This window comes from Octodon degus, unplaced genomic scaffold (assembly GCF_000260255.1).
Source record: "Octodon degus isolate 3935 unplaced genomic scaffold, OctDeg1.0 scaffold00007, whole genome shotgun sequence".
In the NCBI taxonomy this organism is placed as follows: domain Eukaryota; kingdom Metazoa; phylum Chordata; class Mammalia; order Rodentia; family Octodontidae; genus Octodon; species Octodon degus.
Window position 1 is genome coordinate 28,641,800 of NW_004524583.1, and position 6,180 is coordinate 28,647,979.

The window sequence follows — 6,180 nt, forward strand, 5'->3', positions numbered from 1 at the left end:
GATAAATTAAAATAAATAAATAAAAATAAAAGGCCATAAAAGGTCTGGCAAGATAGCTCAGCAGACTAAGTGCCTGCATAGGCAAGCACAGGGACCAGGGTTTGATCCTCAGCACCACATGCTGTGCCAGCCCCAGCCCCAGCCATGCTGCACCAGCCAGGTTTGGTGGCACATGCCTGTTGGTTGAAAACAGGAGGATCACTACAAGTCCGAGCCGTGTAGTAAGCCCCTTTACCAAATACATAAAAAAGAAGAAAAAGACACTAAAGCCTCCTAGTGTAGGAGTCAATGTCTATGACATTCTGTGTTAGTTTTTTATAGCTTTGGATTAATTTCTAGATGTCTCTAAACTTCAACTTCCTCATACATAGAGAAAAAAATAACACCTTATGCTCAGGGTTATGGGGAAGGGTACATGAAACAAAATATGTGGTTAAATGCAACAGTCATAATCATGCAACTGATATCCACAAAACATCTTATCTTTTGCTTCATTTTTCTTTAACCTAAAACATCTATTTTAAGGAAGGTCTTCAGAGCAGGGCCTGTTTCATTTAATAAGACTGAGTACCAACTATGTGCTTAGTGTTGCGAGGTGTCGAGGAGAGTAGAAAGAAGAATGATGACAAACTTTACCTACGCTGAGCTGGTATGATGACCGCTGCTGTCTTCCTTCTGAGACGTTGTGGGAGGTACGAGGTCCAGCAGTAGGACTGGAAGCCAAAGTCCCCCTAAGGCTTTAGAGTCTTGAAGGCCATCTGAGGAACAGCATTCCTCTTCTAAGCTAGACCCTGAACAATTTTAAAATTACAACATCTGAAGCATAAACATTAACTTCAGAACTGATGAAGACTGGAATTTCCATCAGGGTTGGCATAAGCAGACACCACTGAAAACAAAGCCCTTGGAAGGGAAGAGGGAGAAGGTATAACCAGGTTAGCTATCATCCTGCCCCCCTATCCACGGGCCAAGAGGGACAAAGAATGATTACCTGAAAGAAGGAAGAGGGGAAGAGATGTCTCCTCTAGCCCTGGGTTTTGTCATTCCTCAGATGTATGATGTTATAACAAGTTACCAAATCTAAACCAAGGACTGAGGAGATAGCTCAGCTGTCTCAGTGCTGCCTGCCATGTGCAAGGACCCAAGTTTGATCCTCTGTACTGCATACCATGCTGGCTCCAGACACCGAGTCAGCCACCAAAACTGGGTGTGGTGACACATGCCTGTAATCCCAGCACTAGGGAGGCTGAGACAGGAGATCACTATGAGTCTGAGCTGTGTAGCGAGAACCTGTACCAAATAAATAAACAAACAAATATATAAAAGATTAAGAAATAAAAATCTCTAAACCAAGAGACTTGTATAAATCATTTTTGAGATTTCTTCTGAGTCTAGATTTGTATGACTTTATAAATTACTAGGTTCATAGTAAATCATCTACAAGGTGATCTGACCTTATTTGGAAAGAAAATTAAAAATGTTTTGCACTTAGGATCTGGGTACGGCTGCACACAGCCCTGTATTATCAACACTCAGGAGGCTGCAGCAGGAGAAGAGCTGTGAGTTTGAATCTAGCCTGAACTACATGGTGAGAGCCTGCCTCAAAAAATAAAAACAAAGACAAAAAGTCTTTTGCATTTAGGTCTGGAATTTTATAAATGGGAAGTTACTATGAATTGAATAACATTTTTGTTTTGGAGGTTGACTTTATGAAAATCTTTAAGGAGTTGAAAAGTTAAATAAAGTTCTTTTTAAAGTTTAATTATCTGTTTGAAGCATCATTTGAGGCTTGGAACAAAACGTCAAAGGTCCATGACATGCCTTCTCTTACAAGCTAAATGAGTGAATCCAGAGCAATGTGGAACCCAAAATCACATAAAGTCAAACTGTGTCCCAGTGGGGTGAGTCTCCTGAGACCGGGAGTCCCAGAGCACAGACCCTGACTGCAATACTAAAGCTATGAGCACAGCAGAGAGGAGGAAAATAAATGAGGGCATTCTTGACCCCGAGACATGAAGTAAAGGAGAACCAGTATCTGTTCTTGTTGATGTGTACCTTGGGACGTTCCAGAGCTGCCATGTCAACAAACGCAAGAGACACATTTGTTCAGAAATTGAGTGAGACTAGCCCACCAGATCTCACCATGAAACGTCTTCTGCCACTTCTTCTGTTTTTATCTGATGTCTCATAAGGCATAGCTGTGGGCCCTCAACTCTGCATTATGGTTCTACTGGCATGTTGAAAAATGATGTTGAAAAACCAGTTGTACTCAACTCATCGGAAAGTTATATTCCCAAGAGTGAGTGTGGTTGGAAAGATTAATGAAAGCTTTGTTATTTTGCTTGTGGCTTTGGTCACTGCTTGCCTCTCAAGCTGCCCATTTTAATTAAAATTAAGCAGTGCTTCCCAGGGGGCCAGGGAGATAGCTCAGTAGAATAAGCCCTTGCCTGGCAAGTGCAAGGGCCTGAGTTCTAGCCTCGGTCCCCCCCCCCAAAAAAAAAAGTAGTGCTTCTCAGACTTTGTATGCTAATGTGCTCTACACACAGTGGCTGCCTTCCATCCATCCTGACCTCGCTTACCCACTCCAAGATCCAGGTCAGCATTTCCTGATTACTTTCCTTGTCCCCATCATGCCTTGTGCTGCCTTGTTTGTAGCCATTCATCTCTCAGCAGTTGTCCCTTACATGACCAGTCCTGTGAAATGTGCCAAATAGAAATGCCAGTGGGTTGGCTGCACACCAGGATGTTGCTCAGGACAGGTAAAAGATCTTAGGTATCACAGATAAATGCCACTTGTGGAATCTGGGCTAAAACTATATGCAATGTCCCAGACCTCACTCCTTATGAAGTAGACAGCAGCCTTGTCTCCCTGTTGGGCTGCAGTATGGGCTAAGTGCTTCAGTCTCCAGGCTTTTAAATCAGCCTGCAGGAGCTCTGCTTAGTTATACACCTCCTGTGGAGGATTGAGTGAGTTAGTGTATTTAAGGCACTAGAACAAAGCCTGCCATGATCAAAGCCTTACAAGTATTTGCTCTTCCTCATTCTGCTTGGGCTGAGGTTTCAGATCATTATTTCTTCCTTCCATCAATATTGCCTAAGCGCCTGTGGTGTTGCAGACATAGGGCATAAGGCTTGACTTTCTCCAAATATTGTTAGAGTCCTATGAAAAGTCCTTTGCAGTCAGGGCTGTGTTGCTATGAAAACCGTGAGACACGGGTGACAAAACCACTGACTGTGCTCCTGGGCACACAGGTCCCTAGATTCTGTGCCCTTTGGATGCCTATCTTCAGAGCAGCCCATGAAGATCCATAGACAGGGACACGGAAGAAACAGTATCAACCTGGTTGAACACTTGACCCTATTCCTCAGCCTCTTCTCCATAGACCTTTGACACTCTCCTAGGCAGGAGAGAAAGTAGAAAGGAGGATGGGGCTGACAGAAAGAAAAGTATACAGGAGCTCTGCAAATGACTGGGTTGTTTCAACCTAGTGAAAACTCAATTTAATTGGCTTAATAAAAATTACAAAAATTCAGCAATTTTTGACTTGCAAAACTTTCTAGTCATGTGGCTCAAACTGTAAAAGTGCAATATTTCTAGTAACCCAAGTTGTAGCAAACATTTGTAACAGCAACACTTGCTTTCAATTCCTTATCTTAAAACTTCATATAGGGGGCCTGGCCTTAGCTCAGTTGTTTAAGTGGCTGCTTCCACAAAGCTGTCAGCCTCAGGTTGCTGTAGTTCGATCCCCACAACACTCCAGCCAGCCAAACCACCCCTGAGGGCATTCAGAGCCAAAAAAAAAACAAAAAACAAAAAAAAAAAAACCTTATTCCATGGGGCTGGTGAGATGGCTCAGTGGTCTAAAGCACCTACTTAGAACAAGTTTAGCAAAGCAGAAGGACCGCGGTTCAATCCCCCAGCACCACATGCCAGCCAGCCCCACCCCCTGGTGGGCTGAGCTGGCCACACACACACACACACACACACACACACACAAATAAAATAATAAAAAAAATTAAAAACAAAACAAAACAAAACAAACTTAATATATAAGGAATATCCATTGGCCAGAACCTGGTATTAAATTAAAAAGTGAAGACAAACTTAGGGACATGGCTAACTGTGTTGGGAATTTGATGACTAATAGCTCAGAATCTCAGAATGGAGGCTGGGAAGCCTTCTTCATCCCACTCTATAAATAACCTCAAGTGACTGGGTTTTATTACCTTTGTCTACTTTGAAATAGGATCCCACTAATACAAAATAAGTTTTTTTAAAGCCAAGAAACATGTATGGGTCTCAAAATGATGCAGTGGTGAGCAGAGAGAGAGGGAAAAAAAAAGCCTCTTTGAGATTTGGTGTCGAAACACTGGCATATAGCAAAGTGAGGAACAGAAAAAGCGTGGGAGTGGGTCCCTGGCACGCAGGAATGATCTGAAGCAAGAATTAAAGCCACGCTGCTGTGGTGTTGACCCTTGCTTCGCAATCTACTCTCAGGGTGCTGAGGAAACCTGCTCTGGGAATGTGGCAGCGAAGACCAGTGCTGCAAAACCAACAGCCAGAGGGGATACGAAGCTGTTGATTGTTGGAGCCTGCCGAGGCAGCACAGGGAACCAGGAAGGAAAACCCACTCCTCCTTCAGTTTAACTCCAGTGGTCTCTACTGATAAGGCTCAACAGATGTTGCAGGTGGCAAGTAGAAACTATCTATATGAAGGGCTGAGCTCCACAGACAGTGAAGTTGGAGCTGAGAGGCAACGAGACACTAACGGGCCAATATTCTATTCCTAGAACCCAGGAGTACCTGTGTAAGCACTACAAGCACATGTATGGCTTTTAACTTGATATATTCCTCCAGTAGCATGGAATGAACACCTTCATGTGTCAACAAATAGTATGCATAGAAAACTGAGGAACAGATACCTGAGCCTCCAGGCACCTAGAAATGGAGTGAATTCTAAGGGAGAAAATAGGACTCCAAGGAAAGATTAAGTCATTCTGGAAGTTTGTGGAATCTAATTGAACCCTTTTACCCTTCTCCCAGCTTCAGAGCTAGAGGAGATGCAACAGGTCTGGTTTGTGCATGGACCCTTGCGAAACCGTCACTTGTGTCCATCTTTCCCTATGAACAAGAGTAAGAGCAATTGGATTTTGCTTCACGTGTAGTGTTTGTATCCTGGTAGTGTATATGCTACTAGAAACAGGTATGGAAAACTGGTGTCCTTAAATATTCAGCATGTATGTAACTGTGTGTTTTGTGCATAGTTAAGTACTGTGACTAATTTGCTAAAATTTTTGTTTATTGAGATCTTCTAATAAGAAGAGAAACATGTGCCGAATCATCATTTTTAGAAGACAGTTTAGTACCAAGCAGTACAATGTAATTGTCACCATTTTGATGTTAAGATAGTTGTCGTGTACAAATCCTATCTTCTAGAAAGGGAAACTTAAACCAGGGGTTAAAAAATAGCTACTTATTTTAAATCAAACTTTTAGAGTTTCAACGTGTTTAGAGGTTTCTGGTGATTTTGCTTAAACTTGTTATAGCAACCCCTTACTATGTGACCAAATGAAAGCACTGTTCTCAATTTCAATTTATTTATTTCTTTTTTTTTAAAGTTATGCATTAACAATTTTCATTGTGGAATAGTATTTACCCACTGTGGTCCATGATTTTCTATTGATTATATTACATCCTTTTCTGAAGTCTTGTGAATGATGCTGTGTGAAACATCTTTAAATCTAATTTCATCTGAGAACTAAATTACAAGAAGTTGAATTATCATGTCAGTGGTTCTGTGTTAAATTGGCAAGAGTCTCCGCCAGTTGCACTGTTTGTTTTATCAAGAAAAATAGTTTTTATTTTGTGTATTTCTTAATAACACATGAAAAGAGATGCTACTTTGTATAAGTAGCACCACTAACTACTTGTACCATTCCAGCTCCGCAGATGCTACTGTGGACGTGTGATCTTGTAAACTAAGAAGCATCTCTCTGAAAACTATGTAGCTAGCAAATGGCGCCTGTCTATACTGGCTTTTCACTAAAATAATATCTAGGATTTTATTTTATTTTAATTTTTTTTTTTTTTGCGGAACCGGGGATTGAACTTTGTCAATCAAGCGCTTATCCTACTGAGCCATGTCCCTGGACCCAATATCTAGGATTTTAAAAAATTAA